This window comes from Mustela lutreola, chromosome 9 (genome assembly GCF_030435805.1).
Source record: "Mustela lutreola isolate mMusLut2 chromosome 9, mMusLut2.pri, whole genome shotgun sequence".
In the NCBI taxonomy this organism is placed as follows: domain Eukaryota; kingdom Metazoa; phylum Chordata; class Mammalia; order Carnivora; family Mustelidae; genus Mustela; species Mustela lutreola.
This window is the reverse complement of record NC_081298.1, coordinates 72846828-72871562: the sequence shown is the minus strand read 5'-3', so window position 1 is coordinate 72871562 and position 24735 is coordinate 72846828. Positions and strand designations below refer to the sequence as shown.

Below are 24735 nucleotides of genomic sequence, written 5' to 3'. Positions count from 1 at the left end.
ATTTTAAAGCTCTATCTGGTAACTGTAACCAAGACATTAACCAAGATGAACCTCTTAGACTCTTGTCAATGTCTCTGATTTTCCTGGAACCCTCACCAAGGAGTATAGCTGTGTTGATAGCCCCACGGCCATATTCCAACTTTACTTCTCTTTACATTCATTCAGTGGTTCCAATGTCAGCACCCATCCCAAACCTGCTCTTCCTACAAGCTTTCCATCCTAGTCAGTGGCAGCTTGATGCTTCTACTAGCTCAGGCCAACAATTTGGTTGTCATTTATAACTATTTTACTTTCTTCTGCACTTGCTCTCCAGTCTCTCCAACAATCTTGTTGATTCCATCTTCAACATATATCTAGAACATGACTTCACTTGCTGCTATCCCAATCCAAGCCATCATGAGTTTCTCCTGAATTGTTGCGGTAGTCCCCTACTTGGAGACAGCATTTCTACCTTTGCCCCTTCCAGTCTTCTCAACAGAGCAGACAAAATGATTACTTTAAAACCTTAGGTCATCTCATTCCTCTAATCAAAGTCCTCTAGTGGCTTCCATCTCACATAGTGTACATGCCAATGGCCTTACTATGGCCTCAAATGACCTGCATGATGGGAGCTCTTCCCCTTCCTCCTCCTGCTCCCACCACTTTGTCCTCCTAATGCATGTGGCACTTTCCCACCTCAAGAACTTGTCACTTGCTCTTCCCTTGGCCTCCACTTCTTCCTGCAGGGATCCTTTCCTCTCTGTCTTCGTCCTCTGCTCACAGGCTTCTGCATCATTGAAGCCTTCCCTAGCACCATATTAGTGACATCCTTTCCCTCATCCCAAACCTTTCATTTTCCCCTACTCTGTTGTTCTCCAGAGCATTTACCACAGTCCAATAGACTATGCTTTGCTTGTCTACGTATTTATTGATTATTTCTACCTGAACTTCATGACACAGAGACTTTATCTTGTTCACTTCCATATTTCTAGCACATAGAACTTTACCTGTCACCTAATACTTAATAAGCATTTGTTGGATACATAATATATAAATTGTAATTTTATTGCTACAAATATTATTACTAATATTGTTATGATAATTCAGATTTTTCCTTGGTTAGCAGGCTAACTTCTGTTCACCCTTCAAGACTCTACTTAGGAATTCCAAATTCTAAAAAGTTTTCTCTTTGTTTTCAAGATGGTGTTAGAAGTCTCTTCTCTGAGCTCCCATAGCAACCTGAGCATGTCTCCATCAGAGCTCTGATCACATGACAATGTCTGTGTACCTAGGGAACTTCCCTACCACTGGCCTGGGAGTGGGATGTAGTATCTTTAATCAGAACTTCCTAGGACTTCACACAGTGTTTGGCTCAGGTTAAGCCTATAGCTGTTTGAAGGAAGGAAGGAAAAAGGGGTCAATTAAAAAAGAAAAGAAGGGGGACTCCTGGGTGGCTCAGTTGGTTAAGCCACCGCCTTCAGCTCAGGTCATGATCCCAGGGTCCTGGGACCGAGTCCCGCGTTGGGGTCCTTGCTTGGCAGGGGGCATGCTTCTCTCTCTGCCTCTGCCTGCCACTCTGCCTGCTTGTGCGTGCTCTCTCTCTCTCTTTCTCTCTCTGATAAATAAAATCTTTAAAAAAAAATAGACGCGGAAAATTCACAAATTTTCTTAGAAATCAGTAGTAAGTGTTTGGTAGATAAAATTTTTTAAAAATGGCCATGTTGAGAATAAGAGTAGAAATATGAAGTACCTAGGTGTAAGTTTTGTAGTATTTCTGTGTATACTCTTATGAAATCCAATAAACACAAAAACACTTTAGTGACCTTTTGAAAAAAAGAAGTGAATACAACTGGAGTATACTATGTTCTGGTGGGAAAATTGAGTACTATTAACATTTAAACAAATCATCCTTTAAAAATAAATAAATATCTTTAATTTAAAAAAAGGAAGGAATAAAAGGAAGAATGGATGGAAAATAGACTGTAATTTTCATTTCCAGTAAAAAAAGAAAGAACTCTGGGGCACCTGGTGGCTGTCAGTGAAGCATCTACCTTGGGTTCAGGTCATGACCTTGGGGTCCTGGGATCAAGCCCACTTTGGGCTCCTTGCTCAGAAGGGAGTCTACTTTTCCCTCTCCCTCTGCCCCTGCTCATGCTCGCTTGTGCTCTCTCTCTCTCTGTCTCTCTCAAAAATAAATAAATAAACAAATAAATAAATAAATAAATGAAATCTTTAAAAAAAAAAGAACCTGTTACAAATTCAGTTAACACACTTGAGGGATAATGCAGACCTCCTTTTTGAAAAGTGTGCTGAAGTCCATAGAACAAAAGCCACACCATCTTAACAGTTCAGTGACATCAGTACATTCACAATTATTTTGTTTTTAGTATATTTACATTTTTGTGCAACCATTACCACCATCCATCTCCAGAAAGCTTTCCTCCTGTACACCTGAATCTCTGTACCTGTTAGATGCTAACTCCCCAATTTCCCCTGCCCCCAACCCTTGGCAGCCACTATCTGACTTTCTAAGTCTGTGATTACTCTAGGTACCTCTTGTAAGTAGAATCACACAGTATTCGTTCTTTTATGACTGGTTTATTTCACTTAGCATAATGTCCTCAGAAGGTCCACGTTGCAGCATCTGTCAGAACTGAATTCCTTTTTAAGGTGGAATAAAGTTCTGTTGAATGTATGTACCACATTTGTTTATCCATTCATCTGTCCATGGGCACTTGTGTTGTTTCCACCTTTTGGCTATTGTGAATAACATTGCTAAGAGCATGGGTGTACAGAAGTTCTTGCTTTCACTTCTTTTGCGTATATACCCAGAAGTGGAATTGCTGAACCATGTGGTAATTCTATTTTTAAACTTGGGGGGAACTGCCATACGTTTTCATTAGCAGCTGTACCTGTTTACATTCCCACAATGGGCATAGGACTTACAATTTCTCTGTATCTTCACTAACATTTTTTACTTTACTTTCTTTCTCTTCTCTTTTCTTCTTGTCTTTCTGCCTTTTTAATAGAAGCCTGTGGTACTATGTACATATGTAAATACATTTAAGCTCCCAGTAGAGAGTCTATAGCCTGCAAGGCAGCTGGTGTACTAAGGTGAACTTCTGGAATTTGTTCAGCTGCATAGACACTTACTCCTCTCTCCCTATCTGCTTTCTCCTAGCTGAGTCCCACCAGCCCTTTTGAGTGGCTTCATGGAACAAATTCTCATGATTCAGGGTGCCTGAGTGGCTCAGCAGTATTCAATATATACTTCGAGCCTTCCTCTCCTCTCTTCACAAAAGGCAATCGAGGAAGAACTATACACGGTTTACCTGCAGGAAAGAGCATAAAGGTAATAAAAGGGCTGAGTGAGTTATAAAGTAAGAGAGTGAGGGCAGATTCTATAGAGCCCTTGTGTGCCAGCAGCAAAGCTGAGTGAAGGAACATCTGGAAAGCCCTTTCCCCCAGCCATATCCCATATCAATCACCCCATCAGCATCACCCCTGGAGTCCAACTCTGTTCTTAGGAAGCTTAGGAAGTTTGGAACACCAAACATCATTTCTCCCTGCCCCCAACACTTGGGGCAATTCTAAATATTACAGACAATTCTAAAATATTTCCAAAAACTTATGTTCAGGGAGCTATGATCCAAACATTTTAATTTTACAATTTTTTTAAAGGATTTTATTTATTTATTTGACAGACAGAGATCACAAGCTAGCAGAGAGGTGGGCAGAGAGAGAGGAAGGAAAGCAGGCTCCCTGCTGAGCAGAGAGCCCTATTTGGGCCTGATCCCAGGACCCTGGGATCATGACCTGAGCGGAAGGCTGAGGCCTTAACCCACTGAGCCACCCAGGCGCCCCTTAATTTCGCAGTTTTTAAAAAGATTTTCTATATTTGACAGAGGGAGAGAGTGAGAGAGAGCACAAGCAGGGGAGCAGCAAGCAGAGGGAGAAGGAGAAGTAGGCTTCCCGCCGAGCAGGGAGACTAATGTTACTAAGTGTTACTTGATCCCAGGAATCCGGGATCATGACCAGAGCCTAAGGCAAATGCTTAACTGACTGAGCCACCCCAGGCCCCAAATTTCACAATTAACTCTTACTATACCTGTTTTCTCAGCTATGAAATGAAATTATTGGACAAGAAATCTCTAAGGACTTTACCAGCTCGAAATAATTTTGGTTCTAAACTTTCCAATGACTCATAAACAATTACTTTTATTTTAGAAATGTTTCATATGTATCAAAGTAATTCTGTCTTATTCCGGCCTCAATGGTGACCTTATTTATGTTGAATAACTCTGAAAACTCAGAATCAGGTGCTTGTTGATCTTTATTCTCTGTCAGAATATTATAAACGTGTGTGTCTACATTTGCAGAGAGCTGTAACTTCTCAGTCATTAGCCATCTTATCTGCCACCACCTCCAAATGTTTCTTTTCTAAAAGCACACAACAAAAATGCCACTGGATTAGATGTAATTATGAAATGCTACCTAGAAGCAAACATGATATCCAGTGTGTGCTCAGTAGAATTCAGAAGCTGTAATTGCTCATGTATCCCTCCCTTTTACTCACTCGCTATCAAATATGCTTTGCAAACAATCTAAAAAGAGACAAAATTCAGAAATGTCATAATTTCCCACAGTATCACCATGACTGAAAGGGATTGAGCCTGTTATTGTTATGGGCGAGATGTTTTCATAGGTTTCCCAGCCTGTTGAGAGCCATTTCAGGATGGTGAGTCAAGGAATGAAATCTGAAATTGCCCCTTTGTTTCTAACACACCTTTCAGTTGATGTCATCAGGCATTTCTTAGAGTGAGCCACTGCCCACCTCTTAGTCATGTTCATTTTCATCAATTTTTTAAGATAAAAGTAATTCATTGGAAATAACTTATTTTTTAAACTTTTTTTTTTTTTAAAGATTTTATTTATTTATTTGGCAGAGAGAGAAATCATAAGTAGGCAGAGAGGCAGGCAGAGAGAGAAGAGGAAGCAAGCTCCTTGCTGGGCAGAGAGCCTGATGCGGGACTCCAACCCAGGACCCTGAAATCATGACCTGAGCCGAAGGCAGAGGCTTTAACCCACTGAGCCACCCAGGCGCCCCATAACTCTTATTATTAACTTATGATTCACTCATTCTGTATTCTGGATAAACTTAAAAAAAAAAAAAAAAAAAAAAAAGCTTAAGGAGCACCTGGCTTAGTCATTTAAGTACCTGACCTTTGGTTTTGGCTCAGGTCTTGATCTTATAGGTTGTGAATTTGAGCCCTGCCTTGGGTCGGGGTGGGGGGGTTTATTTATGTGCTTAGTAGGGAGTCTGATTGAACGATTCTCTCCCTCTCTCCCTTGCTTTACTCGCTCTCTCGGGCTCGCTCTCTCAAATAAATAAATAAATCCTACCCCCCCCCCCAAAAAAAAAGTTAAACATGCTCTCCCTGAGTTGTTGTGCATGCTCTGATTTATCCGTAATTGTTACCACATGCAAAAGAGAATCTCATGGATGATTCTTTGTTTTTAAACCCCTTTAACACTTACTTTGACAGCATACATATACAGTATAGTTACAAATCAAGTAACTTACTTTAATGATTCTTTTTTTTTTTTTTTTTTTACTTTAATGATTCTAAAATAGGGTTTGCAGTTTCTCTGTGTTAAAAGTCCGTGCTATCGATTACATCATTTTGATTTCCTTTGCAGGAAACAAATAACCACCTATTTAAAACAGAAGAGCATTTAATTCAGAGAGTTAGGGAATTGGTAGGGAGGCTGATAGGAGTGGGATAAGCTGGGTTCTTTCTTTTCTTCTTTTTTTTCTTAAAGATTTTTTTGTTGTTGTTGTTAGAGAAAGTGCACAAGCAGGAAGAGGGGCAGAGGGAGAAGCAGTCTCCCCACTGAGCAAGGATCCAGATGTGGGACTTGATCCAAGAACCCTGGGATCATGATCCGAGCCAAAGGCAGATGCTAAACCAACTGAGCCACCCAGGCGTCCCAAGCAGGGTTCTTTCTAGTGACCCCCAGAACATCACCACTGAACTATCCTGCCAGAGGAGTGCCAGTGGGGTGTGGGAACTTGCTCTGGAAGGTTTAAGAATGCACCAGTCAGGGTGCCTGGGTGGCTCTGCGGTTGGGCGGCTGACTTGATTTCTCAGGACATGATCTTGATGCTCAGGACGTGATCTCAGGGTCCTGGGATCAAGTCCAGTTATGAAGCCAGTCTCTGGATACCAGGATGCTATTGTAGAAAAGCCCAGTAATTCCATGACCATGACTGTCCGCAGCCACACCTAAGAACTCAAGAAGGTGGTACTGACCCCTTCTGCTTTCCAAATCTTGCTGATTTAGTATGATCTCTTTCACATCCAGAGCCAGCTGCAAGGGAGTATGAGAAGTGTGAGGTTTTTTTTTTTAACACAGATAATCATTTTTTTTTTAAGATTTTATTTATTTATTTGACAGACAGAGATCACAAGTAGGCAGAGAGGCAGGCAGAGAGAGAGAGAAAGAGAGAGGGAAGCAGGCTCCCTGCGGAGCAGAGAGCCCCTTGCGGGGCTCGATCCCAGGACCCTGAGATCATGACCTGAGCCGAAGGCAGCAGCTTAACCCACTGAGCCACCTAGGCGCCCCTAACACAGATAATCATTAATTGTTATTGTCATAAGTATTACAAAGGCAAAACTGCAAAATATAATAACAACACATAACAGGGTGGTCTGACTTCCTTTGCAAGGGTCAGAGACATTTTTTTCCCCTGTATTTTTGTAACAAATTACACCATCTCTTCCACACATTGTCTTTTTCACTTAATAGGATATCTGGACTATTACTGTGTATCAACACATAATGAGCTTTTATATTCTTCTTTGTTTTATGACTGCAAAGCATCCTACAGTATAAATGTATATAATTCATCTTACCATTTCCCTCTCCATGGACGTTTGGGCAGTATCCAGTCCTTTACTATCACAAATAATGCTGTGGTGAATGGCCTTGTATTTATATGATTTCCCAAGTGTACAAGAGTATCCATAGGATGAATTCCTAAAAGTAGAACTTCTCAGTCAGTGGGCATATTGTTTGTAATTTTGTTGTTCTTGGTGTCATTTGTGATTTTTTAAAAGAAAATATATTTTCTTTTATCCATTAGTTCATTTTTTGAATAGCTAATACACACACAGGGTAAAAAGTTAAATAAAAAGGAACAAAAAGGTAGATAGTGGAAAGCAGATTTCCTTCATGATTCATCCAGAAATGTTCTATGTATATATAAGCACATAGACACTTATATCCATATATATCAATACATGACATATGAACATATAAATTAATATGCAGAATTTCTCTTCTTAGGGCTGATTTTTTTCCCCCCTGCATATGGTCTATGGGGATCAGGGAAGTTTTGCTAAAACATAGAGACCCCAGGCTTCAGTGTGGCATTGGGTTAGAAACAAGCCTTCTATACTGTCTCATCATTTCCTCTTTAGTGTCCATGCATGGGCTTTCCCAGTGCCCATGTGGTCATTCTGCAGGCAAGGATAGCTATGGATGCGAGCTCTCCACAGTCCATGGCCTCAGGTTTTCTAACAAGATCTTCTGTGCTTTGTGCAGAGTAATAGTTCTGGAGTCTGTCTTCTCCATAACTGGACAGAGTCCCTCTACCCCTCTCATAGTTAAAACTTCTTTTTTGTGTGGCCCATATATTTTTTCTTGCTTTCCTCCCTTCATGTGATGGAGCGTGTTTTGCAACAGTTTTCTAGAAAAGGGTCGATGGAGGGTAAATTTTTTGAGATCTTGGATGTCTGAAAACGTTTTTATTCTCCCTTCCCACTTGATGGATATAGTGACTGGATATAGGATTCTGCATAAGGAATAATATTCCTTCAGTTTTGAAGGCTTTGCCCCATTGACTTGCTGTTGAGAAATCTGAAGTTCTTCCTAGTGATGGAAGGATTTCTGCTTTGTTCCCAGTGAAATTTCAGGATGATTGTCTTTGCAGGAGTCTCATTTTCACCCATTCTCTTAGGCATCGAGTAGGCCCTTTCTTTCTGGAAACCCTGAGTATCCTCTTGAATTATTCATTGCTGCTTTTTTCTCCTCTGTTATTTAGATGTTGGATCTCCTCTTTGGGTTCCACTTATGTTTCTCTCCTATTTTCCTTCTTGTGGTCTTTTGCTTTGTTTTCTGGGAAATTTCCCCAACTTCATCTTCCAAAATTTCTTTTGCATTTTTTTCATTGTCGTTGCATCATGTTTTCAATTTTAGAGAGCTCTTTTGTTTTTGTTCTTTGAATTTTTTCATACCATTCATTGTGCACACTCTTTTTATTTCCCTAAGGATATTGATAATGGTACTTTTAAAGTATGTCTTATTTTTCCTAAGAGGGATCTTTCTTCTAAGTTGCTTTTTTTCTATTTCTTTGCTTTGGTATTTATCTTCCATGTTAGAATCTTTATTTAGATGTATGGTAATTAGTTGTCTATTCATAATTTTAAGATAGGGACTAAGGGGCACCTGGCTGTTTCATTAGTAGAACACAGAACTCTTGATCTTAGGGTTGTAAGTTCAAACCCCATGTTTGATGTAGAGCTTACTTTAAAAAAATTTTTTTTTAATGGGGCATCTGGGTGGTTCAGTCAGTTAAGTGCCTTCCTTTGGCTCAGGTCATGTTCTTGGAGTCCCTGGATTGAGCTCACATTGGGCTCCCTGCTAGGTGGGGAGTCTGCTTCTCACTCTCCCTGTTCCTCTCCCCTGCTTGAGTTTTCTTTCTCTCTCTCAAATGAATAAACAAAACCTTAAAAATGATTTTTAAAAATAAATAAAATAAAATGAAGGTCTAATTTCCTGGGGTATTGGAATTGTCCATATGGTGTTAGGGGTGTGACTTATACAGATATGTATGTACATTTCAATACTGTGTATAAATTATACCCTCAAAAATACCTCTTAGAAAAAAACTGAAAACAATAGAAGCTCTGAGCAAGTGGGTAGGAATTACCAAGATATAGTTCTACCTTTGGGACACGTGGGTGGATCATTTGCTGGTACAGGACCCAGTCCTCAGTGGGGCCTAGCATTCCTGTCCTGATACTCTTTTACCTCTATAGAGTGTAAACGTAAACCCCTAGGCTTTGCTAGCAGAAAGGTGGGCAGTTACCCAGCAGTGTGGAATGGGGAAGGAGTTCTAAGGATCTAACTGCTTCTTAAACATATTTTACCCAGTCCTCTGTGTTTTGGCATGATGTCCCCTCACTTCAACTGTAGTTTTACTAATGCAATGAGTTCTCGAACCTTTTGAAAATCCTGCAGTGTAAACTGATTTTTTCCTCTGTTCTTCACTGCCACTCTCTAGTTTCCAAAATATTATTATTGTTCTTTCCTCTTGCTTTCCCAGACCCAGAAGGCTTAGGTCTTTAATAAATAAATAAATAAATAAATCCATTATTGTAGTTTTTTGGTCAGGTTTCAAGAGGAAGCAAAGTTAGATGTGTGTATTAAATCAACTCTCTTAACTCAGGAGTCAGGAAATCAGAAATGTACTTTTTAACTTTCCCGCTTCTGCCATACAGGAAAGCCCACTCTAAGGAGTTTGGAGTAGATGCTAAAAGCAACTTCCCCGAAGCTCCCCTTTGACTGCTCAACATCCACACATACTCTTCTACTCTGACTTTAATTTCTGAACAATAATAGCAATCAAAACGTGCTTTCACTGAACAGAATGGAAAGATTCTTTGTGCAAAGGAAAACACACTCAGTATCTCTTTGAAGGGAAGATGAAAAAGTCCCCTTCCATGGACCACTGTCTGGGTTATGTTCATTCATCCAGTTCCGGAGCCATCTCTCCTGGATATCCTTTAACCTAAAAACTAAATTATAAAATTAACCACTAACCATAAGCCTTATAGGACATAGTACGGGAGAGGGGTACTGGTTATTATCTCTAATTATGTGTGTATTAGGAAAATATGGATGCCCGCCGTAGTCCTACTTTCTGCATCTAGTCATGAGGCCACAGTTGGTATTTATCATTTCCTTCCTTTGTACCAGCAGTTCATCTGTTTGGAGTTCATTTTGTCTGTTAAATCAATTAGTGGCAGGGCTCGACATTTCAGACTGCCAACAAAAAATTTGTAAATGGATCCTCCCTTATCCTTTATTATTTTCAAAATGCAAATCTCCAGCCTCTGGCTTTGTAGGGATGGTGTTGATATTGTTGATTCCTGTGAGGAGAGAAAAGCAAATGCGTCATGTGTTGTGCTTTTCTGTGTAGATGAGAACCTCAGGTGAAAAATCACAGCTTGACAGCTGAGCGCTTCTACAAAGTTAGGCAACAATGGGTTCATTTGCCAATGGAAGAAAGACGGACATGCCTTGGATTAAAGGCTGGAAAGTGGTAAGGTTGCCACTGTTTGTCATCCAAATTGTGAAGCTTGACCTTGTGTTCAGGAAAATCACCAGCCTCAATCCAGAGATGGCAGAATTCAGGTAGTCCTCAAGAAGCAGTTTGGGAAAGGTAATAAAATTTGTTTTGGTGTCCTCCTTCCTCCCTTATCAGGCTCAGCTTTCCCTGGCCTATATTGCATTTGTAACCAATCGCTGAAACATTAACTATTTATAATGTCTTCTGATAAGAGATGGGTATAACCCCCTTCAAGAGATATTTGCATTTCAATAGAGTATTCATCAAAATGGACATTTCAAAATTAGAAAGCATAGGACTTTACTAATAGACTAGTAGATGATGGGATTAATCTATATCACACCCACTTTGATTTTCTTTCTTTCTTTCTTTCTTTTTTCTTTCAGAGATAGAACCTGGGAAGATGGGAGGGGCACAGGGAGAGAAAGATTTCTGTTGTTGTTGTTAAGGTTTATTCATTTTAGAGAGAGAGAGAAGGGACAGGAGCAGATGGAGAGAGAGAATCATAAGTAGACTCTGCTCAGTGCAGAGCCCACCTCTGGGCTCAATCTCATGGCTCAGAGATCACAATCTGAGCTGAAACCTACCAAGAGTCAGAAGCCCAACCAACTGCACCACCCAGGGGTCCCAGGTAGAGAGAATCTGAAGTGGCCCCATGCCCACCCAGTGTGGAGCCCAATGTGGGGTTCAACCTCACAACCCTGAGATAATGACCTGAGCCAAAATCCAGAGTCGGAGATTTAAACAACTGAGCCTATACCTACTTGATTTTGACAGAAATTTCCACTAGCTTATAAAAACCATTCCACTGACTGACTCGATCTGTAATACAGATTATAATTGGTGATGGGAAAAGGTTATTTCCACATCTCCTGACATCTGGACCACATTCACTCTATTGTTATTGAGCTGAAAGATGGCTTTATTAATTTATAGTTCTATTATTACTAAACCCAGAATATGTGGACAGTGGTTAACTTGGACATTTAAGACATAGCACTCTAGTCTGTCCATGATGAGGGATAGCTAGAAGAAAGGCAGGCAGGGACAAGGGGCCTCCCCACTCTAAGAGGAAACCACCCTGACAAGGATTTTACATCACCCTGAAGGAGCCCTCTACCCTTTTCCACATGATAGATAGGTGAAAAAACCTGATTGGATGACAGGTGCAGGGGGGCTAATCAGATTAAAACAGCACTCCCATAAGCCCATAAAACCCCCTAGACTTAAAAACTCCCTCTGGGCTCCTCTCCCTCTTTGGGAACTTTGTACTATCACTTTGCCATGGTTTAGTAAACCTTGTTTTGCTGCCCATCACTCTGTCTGGTCTATCCTTTCATTCTTTGAAATGGTGTGACCAAGAATCACCAGCACTTAGAGGGGAAGAAGTCCTATAACATCAACACAGTTTATCTCTCAGACCATCCAACCATCTTCCAAATTCATATCTGGTCACTAGGATAATTGGCCTAGGAACAAATGGTAATGTTCCCTGGTCCCTTTTATCTAGCAAATTAAAAACCCTTTTTGTTGCCCTTTTCACATTGGGAAACTCTTCAGCAAGGTTGAGTTGAGAAACCAGTACATTTTAGTGGATTTTAGGTATTATCAGGGGAATAGGAATTACTGTTAATTTCAAGGTCCTTCCCGATGGACTAAGAAATGAAATTGACATGGGACAGATCAATAGGAGAAAATAAAATTTGGTAGTATATGTACAGGGAATCCACACACATGTGGATATTCCAAAGAAAATTAGCAAAATAAAGTATATATGTCATCCTGAACTGAGGAAACCGAGTAGGGATCTAGGACTTCAGAAGGAAGGAATGCAATTTATAGGGAGGTGAAAAAGAGTAAATATTTGGTCAATCAATGGTTGCTGAACCATCCAGAGACAATAGGACAGGAAAGGAGTTGGATCAAATAGCTTTGCTAGGTTCCTCTCTGTCTACCACACCTACTTCGTATCATAATGTAGTTATTTATGGTGGTAACTCTCTCCCTGGAGCAGGTCCTCTATCTCAATTCTTTCAGGCATTTGATGGAGGAGATAAAGAGCTTTAACTAAACCTGCTAGGTTTTTATTGCTTCTTAACTGAAAGTAGTGTTCATGCCAAAGGGGCCCACCTTGGGGCAGCTTGCCATCAGCCTCTACAAGTACAAAGTAGGCTGCATTAACGCTGGAAAAATGGGCAAATACTGAATAATGTTCCAGGGCCCTGAAAAGGGAATAGTATGGTACAGGATGACTTTACGTTTGCTTTAGGGGAAAAAGAAGGGCAAAACCTTTGGTGCTCCTTGGGAGAACATACAGACCTTGGCCAAATCAAAGTATGCCTCAGAGATAGAGCAGGGACTGGGCTCCGGTCCTCTCAATTCTGACCCTAAAATCCAGCATTCTTGGGCTGCCTCCATAAAGAAAATAAGCTCCAACTCGATACCTCTTGAGTAGCATACGTTGCAGGAATGCAGAGGGAGTGTGCTTACTGAAAGAAAGATGCTTATTACAGAGATGGCCAAGACTGGACCAAGCAAGTCTGTGCCAAGATGGGCCCCAGTGCTGACCTTTCGCCAACTCCCCCCCTCATTATAATACCAAAAAGTACAACCAGGGGTGGAAATTTAACATGCTAATTAGACACACAATACATGAAGAAGCATGGACTTTCAATGTGTGTGTGCTCGTAAACCCCTGCCTCTACATGCTTAAACGGAGCTCCCACCTACGTATCTTTAAAAAACCCTCCCTGACCTCTGCTCCGGGAGTCAGTCTGAGAATTCTTTCGTCTTTGCTGTCTCCCTTGTGCTGAGCAAAAGCTCTAGTAGTTTTGCCTGGAACTGCCACTGGGCTTGCTTGGAGAGCTCAAGAGCCCAGTTGGGTAACACCTTCAGCCCTTAGATTTGTATCCACTAATCCGGAATTTGTGCTCCTTGGACTTTTCGTTTGTGCTATCTATGAGCATAAGATTTATTAAACAATTGACTACAAGGAGGAGTTTTCAGAAGGAAATAACGAAAAGTATTTTAGAGAATGAACTCTTTTCACGGAAACAATTGATATGCTAATTGAAATGAATGCCACTTAGCTGTTAATTGTAACAGTCCTGCAAGGTCCTTCCCTTGAAATGTTTTATTAGCTTTAAATGTAAGTTATTCTAAGTGCTCAAAATTAATTGTGTTAGATCTCTATGGCTATTTTATAATTCCTACCTACCCTCCCGGCCTCCCAACAAGCAGTTCAAAAACTGGGATTTTACCAGCTAAAATCCTAAGGAATGAGACCATGTGCCACAGAGCCCACATTGAAGAAAACCTTGATCCTTACTCAGGAAGAAAGGGGCTGGTGGCAGCAGTAAAAAGCTTTCAGTAGGAAGGAAGCAAATGACTTGGGTAAAGTATTTAGATGGTCTGTCAAATAACAAACTAGAGGAAATTGTGGGGTGGGTCAGGAAAAAGGTTAGCTGAAAAGACCTTCAAAGTATATGTAAACAACCTAATAGGAGTGAGTGTGCATGTGGGTTTGGGTTCCTGGGAGTTGGATGTCCATTGAATGTGAGAAAATGGACTGTTTAAGAATTTTTTAAAAACTAGGGAGATCCGTGCTTTTGAAAGCTTCTGGCCATTTTGTAAATCTTTAAACCTTGCAAAGAAGGCTGTTCATAGAAGGCAGGAATCTGGAGCAGGTTTACTCTGAAACTGGCCATTAGACACAATAACATGAGTCCAGCTGCAGAATGGGAGGGGAACCCTGCTTTATTGTGTGGAGAGTCTACCAGTAAATACTGTCTGTTATAGTGATCTAAAAGAGTATTGCACTGCATTTTTTTTTTCCAAAAAGCATTTGCTTTGTTCACCTTGAAAGTCACTTTTTGGCAGAGGTTTATGCCTCAGAGACAGACAGGTTTTATGAAGAAGTGAAGTCAAAAGGCTGAGGGCCCAGTGCCAGCCGGAGGGGCACTAGGAGTCTTTCTCAGCTGGGCAGGCAGAATCTTGGGCTGATGAATTTTAAAAATTAAGGATTAAGCTCACAAAACACGTATAAATTTTTTTAAAATGTAGATAGCTCAATCTACGGAAATAAAGTTTTTAAATTAAAAAAAAAAAGAGGTGAAGTCAAAACAAAACCCATTGTAATTGCTAGAGGTAGGTGCATGCTTTGCTCATAGCAAATGTGCACCTTGGCATTCAGTACCAGGCCCATTGCCAAGGAGGTGGAGCAGAGGATAGACTGAGGGAAACCAGGGCACTTGCTTGTTAAAATGTTTACTCAAGAAATTAATTGAATAAATAAATCTAGGGAAAGGAGAGACAGAAAATGATTTCTTCTGTTTTTCCTGGAGTTACCACTCATTTCTGTTGTGGAAACAACTACTGATAATACTAGAAATTAACTTAATTATGTTCATTGCATTTAAAAAATAGTTAAAATGTGTAATTTTCCACTTGGGATGCTTGATTTTGTCCCTGACATGTTATCGTTACCAGCCTGCTTGCTTGTTGACGAATGTCTCTCCCCTTGTTCTACTGGAAGCTCCTCAGGGGGTCAGTTTTCATCCTCACAACCCTCAAGATGCTTTGCTTTTTTCCCATTCTCCGTAAATCAGTCACAGATATCTTTGGATAGTGCTCTGATGTTGCCGGTCCTGGAGGCACTGTTTTAGTATTAGAAATTGCTGGAAGGTAGCCAATGTCCAAACTAGCAAAAATTAGCCAGCATTTGGAATGGCCTCTTAGACATTATTCTTGATACTCTTGAACTCTTGAACCACTTAGAGGGAATTATAATGAAAATGCAAAGGTAACCATGTTTTCAGGAGAGTGTGTCATGCTGTAGATGAGAAGAAGGCCTTCTTTGTTTATTATGCCACCACCGTTGCTCGTGACATCTGCTAACAGATGCCAGAAACCTGGAAATCGGCAACCCCATGCTTTTGGAAAGCATTCTATTAACACCACTACCTCTAGAACATGAAGGAAATAATTGCATTTCAAAAACAGCCCATGGATAAATACAATCACGTACTCTTTTCACTGCTTGAATCATTTTCAACTTGGAAATGGAGATAATGAATGCTGGTAGGAGAGTTACACCCAGTGTTGTGAAACGGTGTAAATCAGATCAGGCACAAATCTGAAGGCTTTGAATGGCTTTCAGAACCTCCAGCTGATGATTCTGGGGGAAGCCAGGGCCATCTGGAATCCCAAAGACAACTTTATCAGGTAAATAGAATTGGTAGAGGAGTTAATTATGGCAGTAAATATTGCTCAGGGCACTGACTCCTAGGTGTCCTGCTGGATGGTACTTCAAGTCTCTCAGCCATGCCCAGCAAACATGGCTGTGTGGTTCTTTCATTAAGAATGATAGTAATTTGGTTTTCTCCCTATGTGGCTAGAGTGACTATTTAAACTACAATATTTGGGGGAGAGCTGATAAAGTCAGCAAACCCTTTCAGTATTTCCTTTTTAATTTCTCTTGGCTGCGAAGCTCCTTGCTCCTCAAAACCACCACCTAATTATTTTGGTAAGAGCTTCACACTGGCTTCAAGTTTCTTCCTGTCAGCCTTGCTGTTTCTTTGATGCATTATGAGTCATCTGGGAGCATTTTTCTCACGTCACTCCCTCAACAGCAAACTATAGACACATTGCCTGTTCCATGGGTTTTCAAAGTCTGTCCCTGAACCAGCAGTATCAATGTCCATGGAACTCTTAGAAATGCAAATTCTCTGTCTTTATCTTGGACTTACCAAAAAAGAAACTATGAAGTTGATGAAGATGGGCCCCAGCATTTTGTGGTTTAACAATCCCTTTAAGTGATTCTGATTCGTGCTAAGGGTTGAGAACCAGTGGCCTTTTGGATCAAGTGGAATCTTTTTCTATCATTCTCTTCCAGTTATCTATTGTAGCTTATCAGTTCATTTCTTCTGCTATTTAAGCACCTATTCTGCATTGGGGATTTACATTTGCTTTCTGACTAACATGAAACATAACTTGTCAAACTTAGTATTGCACAGTGGAGGAGATCAGAACAGGTTTCCCCAAAATGTGCCATTTTGGCAGATGGAGTTTTGAGCTAAAGGCAATCAAGACTCTGCAGACTCAAGAGAAATTTTGTCCCTTCCTTAACTACCTAGAAGAATCTAAATTAGGTGTCTTTTCCAGAATCAGAGTTATTACCAGAACTAAATTTTATTGATTGACCCATCTGTATGGTAGGACAAACATCTAATTACTAAACATTGGCTATTTTTATTGCCCTATGAATAGCCCTCCTCCCCTTTGAAGCCCCAGGCCCCTATCCTATTTCTGGGGTCATTATGGCATGTGTACCCCATTTTACCATTCTGTTTTTGAACTCTTAGGTAAGTGGGGTTCCCACAGGTATGAAATTAAGTTAGTTTTTCTCCTGTTAATCTTTTTCATGTCAATTTTATTCTTAGACCAGCTAGAAGAATCTTTGAAAGCTAGAGAAAAATTTTTCTCCCCAACAACTAGGTTTTTTATTTGTTGACAATATCAAGGAATAAGACATTTCATGTATATGAAAGAAAATCCCATATGACAAGACATTATTCTTTTATATTCTAAAATATTAAAAGTTAAAAAACTGGTAAAGACTTTTGCAAGAAGTGTTCCTGTATTATCTTTTTGCTGGGTAACAAATTATTCCCCACATTAGAGGCTTCAAACAACAAATATTTATTATCTTATAGTTTCTGTAAATCAGGAATCTGGGTGCAGCTTAGCTGAGTTCCTTGGTTTCAGGGTCTCTTACAAGGTCCCACTCAAGGTGTCAGCAGGGCTGGTGACTTCCATGTTCACTCACAGGATTCAGTTCCTTGTGGGGTTGTTGGCCTGAGGGCCTCAGTTCCTCACTGGATGTTGGCCAGAGGCCTCCCTCCGCTCTTGCTCCTTGCCACAAGCAGCTCACAACATGGTAACAGGCTTCCCTCAGAGCAAGCAACAAGGGAGAACAAGAGTGAGCAAGTAAGACAGAAGCCACAGACTTTCTGTAACCTGATCTTGGATGTGACATCCCATCATCTTTGCTGTATTCCATTAGTTAGAAGCAAGTTGAGAGATCCACCCAGCTCATTTTTAAAATACTTTGACTCATCCCTAAGTGCCTATACCAAATCCTATACTCTAAGTTTTGTTTTGTTTTGTTTTTTACTAGAACACATGATTTTGAATTCTCTGCCTTATTTTTTAAACCTCCAAAAAGGACTGTATTGTAGCAGGTCTGTGGATTAGCATTTGAGAAACAACAACGTAGAGTTATGGTCCTTGAAACTTCAGTGTCTATAAGAATTATCTGGGAACCTGTTAACAAGGTATATTCCCAGCCTTCAGACCCAAGAAAGTCTGGTTCAGAAGGACAGGAGGTTAAACTGATGGCTTCTTGAGCACCACTTCACATCTTTACATCCTCCTCCAGCCACTACCATGGAGACCATTTCTGTGGCTTCCATAGTTTCATGTAGGTGTGACTTTATGGCACCATGCACTGGGCCTGTGTATCTGTACCTCTCACTTTCTGTTCAAGAACTTCTCTGAAAACTGGGGTGAGGGATGCCCAAAGGAACCACTCATCATTTACCCACAACATTTTTTTTTTAATTGGCTGACAGTTTGTTTGTTTGTTTGTTTTAAAGATTTTATTTATTTGACAGAGAGAATTCACAAGTAGGCAGAGAGATAGGCCGAGAGAGAAGGGGAAGCGGGCTCCCCCCTGAACAGAGAGCCCAATGTGGGGCTCAATCCCAGGACTCTGAGATCATGACCTGAGCCAAAGGCAAAGACTTAACCCAGTAAGCCACCCAGGCACCCCAACCCACAACATTTTACTTGATGTATTCTTGGGTATTCATCATAGCCGGTTTTTTATTTGGATAATGAATTTTTATAAACATTTTTCACAGATTTCATACATATATTTAGATTGTCAGAATTCAGATGGTACGGGACACCCACAATTGTGGAACCTTCTGATAATCCCAGAGACTTCTGCATCTTTGTATACCTGTAGATTATGTTTTCTTATCTTCTCTTCAAACATGACCCCTTAGCTATTAATTTCATCATTGGTTTTGTTTGTTTATAAGTCTTCCTAAATCTTGTGTGGAAAGAAGAAAATAGAAAATTACTTCAGATACATGGAGTGCTTGCATATTTATTCAAACCAAGCACTGGAGTTGATATTACTGATGGACTTAACTTCAGTAAATAATAAAAGTAGGACTTAACCAAACAGATTTCTGAGAGGTAGAGTTTGAAGAAGGGAATTGGAGATCATTTGTATGCCAAATAATATTTGCTATATAAGAAGATTTGTTCAAAAATTTCCTTTGGTAATGATTTTCCCTAGTAAATGTTTGTTTCACAGATGTTAAGAATCATATTTCTTAATAAGGTTTGATATATCCCTCTAATAGAGACACCTAGTTCTCTACCCAATATTCCTCCAAACTCTGCTCTGATTAACATAATACTGATTTTGTCTAGGGTAGCTGTGTGCCCAGCTGAAAAATTTAAGGGTAGTCCAGTCCCTGCCAATGAGTTGTAAGTGAGAATTGCTAGGTGAAGCTTCTGGGAAAATTTAAAAGGAGGCAAAGAAAACTGGCAGTTACATTTTACCCTGTGACCTGTATCCTTTTTTTGCCTGCAACATGGTACAGTGTTGTGGGAGAAGTTTCTATCCGTCATCTTGTAACCATGAAACCAGTATGGGGAAGAAAGCCTATGGTAGAGATGACTAAGCAGCCTGACCTGAAAGCACTGTGGTGTCAGACTAACTTTAGAGCATCTGGACTTCCTGATCCATGAGAAAAATAAACCCCTTATTTTTTAAGCCACTACTATTTGATAGTTCTGACTGTTACATGTGGCCAAACCTATTTCCTAAGATAATCCCCTAAAACCTTTTATTTGACATTTTCTAAAGATTGTCTTACAGATTTTTTACAGTGATTGTACTTCTTTCTATTTTTAAGAAGTACAAATTTATCTTCAGATATATCTTGTATTAAATTAATTCAGTAAGAAAAGAAAATAATTTATTACAAGAATGACCTCATATTTTATCATTTTCAAGTGGAAGCAAACCTTAGAGATCACCTAGTTATTGAATATTTTATCATTTCCTGAAAAAATTATATTGTTTATGAGCTTATTTGCTTATTTATTACATGTCTCCCTTATTGAATAGAGCACCACAAAGAAAGGGACATTGTTGTGTTCTTCACTATATCATCATAAAACATAAAACAATGCCTGCCACACACTATGTGTATGATAAATGTTTGATCAGTGAATACATGTAGTTATCTAAGTTCATCTAATGAGGAAGTGGAATCTCGGAGACCATTGTTTGTCCAGCACCACAAATCTGTTCAAACATTTGTGACCTATAAAAATAGTTATTTCATATGGTTCAACCTAAAAGGGGCAGAATGGAGATAAGAATTGAAGTCTTCTTTTCTTTGCAAAATACTGACTACTGGTTGTGATACAGATTCCAAATTATTCTTTATTAAGAATAGTTTGTCATACATTATAGCTTGTACTCCTATATATTTAAAATATGGCCTACTTATTAGAAGTATCATTATACTCAACTTGCCAGGAAAACAGAGGAAAGGAAATTAAAATTACTCAAGGAAGAGTTAAGTACTTAATATGTGTCATTACACTTCATTCTCACAGAAGTCCCATTTCACAGATGACAAAACTGAGCATCAGTTAAGCTAAGTGGGCTTGCCTGGAGTTTCACGGCTACTAAGTGATGAAATGGATCTGAGGTTGGGCCTGTACTCTTCCTAGTGGACCAAATACTATTTTACTGATTACAATCTATAAAGCACTTGATAAACATAAGTATTAAATTATCTCCATCTTCCATTTAATTGACTTCATCAACCTCAGAAGCATAGTGATATTTATATCTAATAAATAACATTTCTATTACCTTTAAAATGGATCCACATTTTTAACTGTAGACGGCGTGCTTTTGGTTAGACAATTTTCAGTTAGAACACAAAACTCTATAAAGCAGGACATTTCCCCTTTTTTTTCCCCTCCAATTCTTGTTCATGCAATTTCTTGACCACGTGAAATTTTTACAATCTGTACACTTGGGTTAGTTTTCTAGTGGTTTAGAAAAAAAAGAAATGTGAATTCAGAAAAACAGCTGCTCCTAAATGGAATGATATCAGACAGTCTCAAAATAAGCTTGGTCCAAGATTGCTTATTCTCCTATGAATTGGTTGGTACTTCTTGAAACTTCCTCACTTTGCAATGATTATATTAAATCACCTCTCTATTTCTGTAAGATTAGGCTATCAGTGGTTTTAAACCTATTTGTAGAAATTACGCCTCTTCTCCAAATGGAATCTTATGTGGAACATTAATATGTAAATCAGGTAAGAAAAAAAAACCAGGGAGGTCTGAAATGGGAGTCCAGAGGCACATCAGCTGGGATCCAGTTTGGGCCTGGAGAGGAGGCTGCCAAGCTCTGTGCAGACTCCTCATATCAGACCATCTCTAAGGTCCCTTGCAAGTTGAAAATTCTATGAACCAATAGCTCTGTTGGGTATCTGTTGGTTATCTTATTGCCATGAAAACCAGTTGTATTCAACAAGGGGAAAATAACAGTAACTGTCTTTCTCTGGGAACATCTGGTCTGGAAATTAGAGCATTTTAGTTCTAATCCCAACTCTGCCACTATTTAGGTCTGCCCATCTATGAAATGAGGATAAAACATTCCCTGCCTACTTTATTTTTAAATACATTATCTGGTGGGGTTAAAAATTCCCTTTGACAATAAAATTAGAACAATTGTAAAGTTTTGCCTTCAGGAATATATATGACAAAAGCCGTGGATATTGACTTTTCATTTCAAAGTCACAAACGTTAACTACCTCTGTTACTACTTATAATAAAATTAAAAACTTGAAATAGAAATTCTATTAGTGCCTGGGTATAGGGGCAGGTATTCTTTTTCATTTTTGCATAAGTTTTAGATTTAGATTTAGATAAGATTTAGATTTAGATTCAGATTAATACATGATGCTTATTAAAATACATAAAAATAAATTCTACCATTTAAACCTATCATAAATGACATTTGTTGAAGATCTTTTAAGACATTCAATATGCAACTGAGATATAGACAAAAAGAATAGTAGGTAGGTAGATAAATATAAGCTGAGTGAGGAGATCAGTAGACAAAAATGGAAATTATACTCTACATGCTATTTTATTTTTTTTTAATTTTTTAAATGATTTCATTTATTTATTTGAGAGAGAGAGAGTATGAGAGGAGAGAGGTCAGCGGGAGAAACAGACTCCTGAGCAGGGAGACTGATGTGGGACTCGATCCCAGGACTCCAGGATCATGACCTGGAGCTGAAGGCAGTCACTTAACCAACTGAGCCACCCAGGCGCCCACATGCTATTTTTTTTTAAAGATTTTATTTACTTATCAGAGAGGGGGGGGGAGAGAGCGAGCACAGGCAGACAGAATGGCAGGCAGAGGCAGAGGGAGAAGCAGGCTCCCTGCTGAGCAAGGAGCCCGATGTGGGACTCCATCCCAGGACGATGGGATCATGACCTGAGCCGAAGGCAGCCGCTTAACCAACTGAGCCACCCAGGCGTCCCCCCCCCCATGCTATTTTAAAACAAAAAAATAACTTTATACTTTCATGTAGTGAAGGTAAAGGAAATTGAAGTGAAACTGTACAAATTGCTGAACTTTAAATAAGTGTTTCTTCACTATGAAAGTTATTATTAGTTCCTAATTTTGTTTACAATTTATTTATTTATTTGTGAGAGAGAGAGAGAGAAAGAGAGTGAGAGATCATGGGGGCAGGAGAGGGGAATTGTGGGGAGAGCCTGAGGGAGAGGAAGAAAGAAACCCAAGCAGACTCCCCAATGAGCACGGAGCCCTATGCAGGGCTTGATCTTATGACCCTGAGATCATGACCTGAACCAAAATCAAGAGTCAGATGCTTAAGCAACTGAGCTACCCAGGCGCCCCCACTAATTCTTTTCAAAAATTTATGAAAAACTCTAAAATGTCAGAATCGTTACATAAAAGGTTTTTTAGACTGTATCTATGCACCCCAGCTGATGCAAGAGGAGAAAATCAGCATGTTCACTCTTCCACCATACTTTTGATTTTTGTGTTGTCATTTACTTTCTGTCTGGTAGTCATAGTTCCCACAGTTATTTAATCTTAGTTTTATATTTAAGTATATTAAAATTTCATCATTAATTCTTTTACAATGGCTTCCATTTTCCCTATTCGTTTATTATTTTGATTTAATTTTTGTTGACTGAGTTTCATCATCTAATTTTCTTCCCAAGGTTGAGAAGTCCTGTCCCTTTTCTTTATATCTAAAGAACAGCTGCCTGGCATAATCATTTAGCATTATGTTTGGCTAACTATAAAGAATCTTTCCCCCAACACACATACACATGAGAGATTTTAACACAGAAGTTTATTGCTTTTTCACATAATAGAAGTCTAGAGCAGGCATGATGTCTACATGAATTCATCACTCTTCTATAATTTCTTAAAAAATGATCCTTGTCCTCATGGTCCAAAAAGGCTACTTAAGTGTCAGCCATCATATCCATATTTCAGGCAGTAAGGTGAAGGAATAAATCAAGAAGGATGGAGTCCCCCACCCTTAAGGAGACTTCTTTGAAGTGGCACACAATGTTTCTACTTATATTTCATTAGAGAAACATCAGCTACATGGCTGTGGGATATGTAGTCTTTTAGCTGATTGTAATTGGCTCAGAATTTGGGTTCTTCGTGTTAAAAAGGAATAAAGTAAATGTAGAGAAATAAATAGCACCTGCCACACCTGGAAGTGGAGTTTGGGGTTACACTTTCATGTTCTCATAACTGTGTAGTCATATACCACTATCTTCAAGCATTTGGATATCACTGCAGAGATTTCTGAATTCAACCTAATTCTTTCTTCTTTTTAAGTAACCTGCCTTTTCTATTTGGATGCTCATATAATTGATCTTGATACTTGAACATTTGTGTCTGCAGGTGTATCTTGGGTTCATCTTTCTATAACTTTTTTTTTGCAAATATTGATGTATCTTTTTGATTTGCAGATTAAATATTTATTTAGGAAACATGTCTTCCATATATCTTTAAATTTTTTTTTAAGATTTTATTTATTTATTAGACAGAGAGAGATCACAAGTAGGCAGAGAGGCAGGCAGAGAGAGAGAGAGGAGGAAGCAGACTCCCTGCTGAGCAGAGAGCCCGATATGGGACTCGATCCCATGACCCTGAGATCATGACCTGAGCCGAAGGCAGTGGCTTAACCCACTGAGCCACCCAGGCGCCCCACATATATCTTTAAATATAATTTCTATCACATCTCTATTTTCCAAGACTTGAATCTTCTTCTATATGATTTTTATATTTTTGTTCTTTTATTCTTTCTCTCTACCTATTCCTCATGTCTTGACATGCTTTAATCATACTTTATCCCTAGTTTTCATTGTTTGTAATGTAGCATTCACTTGAGATATGTTTTTATTTTCTTTTTACTTCTTTCTCTACCAATCTGCTTTTATATTTTAATTTATTTTTTAAACCCCAGTAATATTCTTTGAGATATATTTTTAGAGCAATCAGTTATGTTTAATACATTTTGTTCTTATGATAATTTATGTATTTGTTTATTTGATTAGTTATTTTTATGGGTTTTTTTTTTTAAGATGTATTTATTTGAGAGAGAGATAGCATGAGTGAGGGGAGGAAAGGCAGAGGGAGAGGGAGAGAAGCCTGATGTAGAGTTCTATCTCACAAACCTGAGACCAGGACCTGAACTGAAATCAAGAGTCAGATACTTAGGGGCACCTGGGTGGCTCAGTGGGTTAAGCCTCTGCCTTCTGCTCAGGTCATGATCTCAGAGTCCTGGGATCGAGCCCCGCATCGGGCTCTCTGCTCAGTAGGGAGCCTGCTTCCTCTCTCTCTGCCTGCCTCTCTGCCTGCTTGTGATCTCTCTCTCTGTCAAATAAATAAATAAAATATTAAAAAAAAAAAGAGTTAGATACTTAAACAACTAAGCCACCCAGGTGCCCTTAATTAGTTATTTTTAAACATAATAAACCCCTGAAAATCCAACATGAAAACTAGCTCCTTGACAATAATCTGTATCTAACTATATGTTTTCCTCATTGCATCCCAATGCCTTCTGCATCCAAAGTAAGCATCAACTTGAATCCTGTGTTTATCATTCCTTTGATTTCTTTTTATATTGTGTTACTGTATCAATATGTATTACTTAAAACCATCATTAAAAAAA

General features: G+C 39.3%; 1 long non-coding RNA gene across 2 annotated transcripts in view; it reads left to right on the top strand.

Annotated features, from left to right (window-relative positions):
• The window catches only part of LOC131808598 (uncharacterized), an 80554-nt gene that overhangs the window by 43028 nt on the left and 12791 nt on the right, over positions 1–24735 (top strand). Inside the window, exon 4 of one of the 2 annotated variants that reach the window (XR_009344845.1) lies at positions 20102–20262. The exons of the other annotated variant lie outside the window; for it this stretch is intronic. This is a non-coding gene — a long non-coding RNA (uncharacterized LOC131808598). Of the gene's footprint in view, positions 1–20101; positions 20263–24735 lie in introns of those variants that run through there. 2 annotated transcript variants of the gene reach the window in all.